Source organism: Otolemur garnettii, unplaced genomic scaffold, assembly GCF_000181295.1.
Source record: "Otolemur garnettii isolate 467f Iridium unplaced genomic scaffold, OtoGar3 scaffold00043, whole genome shotgun sequence".
NCBI classification, from domain to species: Eukaryota; Metazoa; Chordata; class Mammalia; order Primates; family Galagidae; genus Otolemur; species Otolemur garnettii.
The window spans coordinates 11,239,275-11,242,044 of record NW_003852438.1 but is presented as its reverse complement, the minus strand read 5'-3'; the positions used below and the strand labels follow the sequence as shown (position 1 = coordinate 11,242,044).

General features: G+C 44.4%; 1 non-coding gene across 1 annotated transcript; it reads right to left on the bottom strand.

Moving 5' to 3' along the window:
• Positions 1–2,412: 2,412 nt before the first annotated feature.
• Positions 2,413–2,522, bottom strand: LOC111725561. Its single transcript, XR_002773599.1, has one exon. It is a non-coding gene; the product is annotated as a U6 spliceosomal RNA (small nuclear RNA).
• Positions 2,523–2,770: the final 248 nt, after the last annotated feature.

The window sequence follows — 2,770 nt, the reverse complement described above, 5'->3', positions numbered from 1 at the left end:
TTCAAGAGGCTAAAGGAAAAACTGCAGGCAGCTCTGGTGCTAGGCCTCCCCGACCTGACCAAACCTTTTGAATGAACATATCAGAAAGAAATAGAACAGCTGAGGGAATGCTCACCCAGAATATAGAACCCTGGGTAAGATGAGTTGCTTATCTCTCTAAGAGATGGAGTCTCAGAAGGATGACCCCATGCCTAAAAACACTTGCAGACACTGCCATGCTGGTGGAAGAGACTGATAAGCTGACTTTGGGACAAAACTCAAGAGTCTGGGTACCATATGCAGTGGTCACTCTTAGGAGCACCAAAGAGCACTATTGGTCAACCAACTCATGCCTCACCGAATATCAAAGCTTACTGTGTAAAAATCTGAGGTTGGTTATAGAGGTTGTATGCATAAGGCATGCACTTAGGATAGAAGAAAAAAAGTTAAGAAGCTTCTAGGGAAATACTTCTACATTCCCTTCTTGGCCACCCTTGCCAAGAAAGTCAGCCAGCATTGTGTGGCATGCAACTAACACAGATCCAGTCAACCCCTGCAAGGTAACTTTTGAGGCAATCAACATGCCCTGCTCCAGCCACATAGTGGGAGCTGGCTGGTCAATGCACAGCTGAAGACTGAGGAAATTCCTCGCATGACTTGTCTCAATTGGTCTTTGGACTTTGGAAAAGGAGGAGGAGGAATATGATCTGTGCACCCACACAACTAAGATAGGACAAAAGGTGAATCTTTTATAGCTTTTATGAATGTGTTGGCACCCACAAGGGAACTTGCACTCATATTCTACTACAATACTCAATACGTGACACAGAGAAAGGTGAAAACCCATATGTCACAACTAAGATAAGACAAAAGGTGACTCTTTTCTAGCTTTTACAAATGTGTAGGCACCCACAAGGGAACTTGCACTCAGATTCTGATACAATACTCAATATGTGACATGGAAAAAGGTGAAAACCCATATGTAAATTACAACCCCATTGAGCCCCCCACCCACAGTACAATTAAGGCCTGGGTAGAGGACCTGAGAGGAGTCATAGTCCCTGAAATCTGAATGCTGGTCTAGACCAGGGAAATAGGAAAGACCAGCCCGGTAACTTCAAAGTTTGATGCCTGCAGTGCTACATGAAGGGTGCTGCAGTGGAAGAAGCTGGGAAAGAAATTATAGGACAGAGGTCAAATGTAAAAGGTGAAAATATATGCTAGAAGGCATCTGAGACAGTGAGGACTGCAGCGAAAGAAATTATCACGCTTAAAAAGAAGAGTAGTGGAGACAGATTGCTCCATAGGATCAGTGTAACCCCTGGAGCTAGTCTCGCAAATTAATAACCAAGTAAAAGTCATATGAAACATAGTAAAGAAAAACCCAGACATTGGCCCGTGTCCCAGTGCAGCCCTCAAAACCTATGAAGAGGCCAGGCAGGGTGGTTCATGGCTATAATCCTAGCACTCTGGGAGGCTGCGGTGGGTGGATTGCTTGAGCTCATGAGTTTGAGAGCAGCCTAAGCAAAAGCAAGACCCCATCTCTACTAAAAATAGAAAAATTGAGGCAAGAAAATTGCTTGAGCCCAAGTTGGAGGTTGCTGCAAGCTATGACACCATGGCACTCTACCCAGAGTGACAGCTTGAGACTGTCTCAAAAAAAAAAAAAAAAACAAACCTGTGAAGAGACTGGTTTTAAAAACCCTACTAGTTGGGTTGTGCCTGTGGCTCAGAGGAGTAAGTCACCAGCCCCATATATGGGAGGTGGTGGGTTCAAACCCAGCCCCGGCCAAAACCTACTAGGAGGAGTACTAGGCATCATCAGAGTTAGCTTAATTATTTCCTATCTCCTCCCACTAGTAATCAGGGCTATATACTGGATAATTAGGAAAGATGTTATTTGGGGGGAAAAAAAACCGTATCACACTGTTCTTCTATATGAAACACTACAGGCTCCTGCCAGAGCAATAGTGAGACCCCAAATTAAAATATATATGGAGTCTCAAAAGAGGGGAATGAGAGAGGATACCGGAAAAAGTAAGGTCTAAGAAAACAGAGGTCTTCTCAGGGAGACCCCAAGGACCCCTGCAAGGTCCTCCCCATGGTGACTCAGCTCTTAGGAATTTGTAGAAACTTAACTTCCTGGAACCTGGAAACTAACGCTTGCTTCAGGCCTCCGTTCTGTAACAGCTGGAGCCAGCTTCTCCAGCTTGATTCAAACTGACAAATGAGAAAAGTACCCATAGGCCAAAGCTTTTTGACTGGGGATAAAAAGAAGACTGAGCCAGTTGGGGAGTGTGGCCGCTTTGAATTCTGTGCTGTCGCTCTGCTGGATGCAATAAAGCTCTTCCTCTTTTAAACACAGTGTTTGAGTGTTCATTCTCTCCCAATGAACTCGTCTTCCTGCAACTTACTAAGTACAATGTTTTCCCCCCAAATATGGAATGCTTTGCGGATATGTGTGTCATCATCCTTGCACAGGGGCCTTGCTAATAATCTCTGTATCATCCCAATTTAAATGTATGTGCTGCCAAAGCGAACACAGGTCGCTCCTTTTAAAAGCTATGGGTTTCTGCTTATGTGCAAGAAGAATAGATATTTTGAGACAAACAAACTGCCATATTTCCTCCATCACTGGCAAAGCAATAAATTTCTCTTTCTTTTTTCTTTTCTTTTTTTTTTTTTTTCCCGAGACAGAGCCTCAAGCTATCCCCCTGGGTAGAGTGCCATGGCATCATGCTCACAGCAACCTCCAACTCCTGGGCTCAAGCAAGTCTCCTGCCTCAGCCTC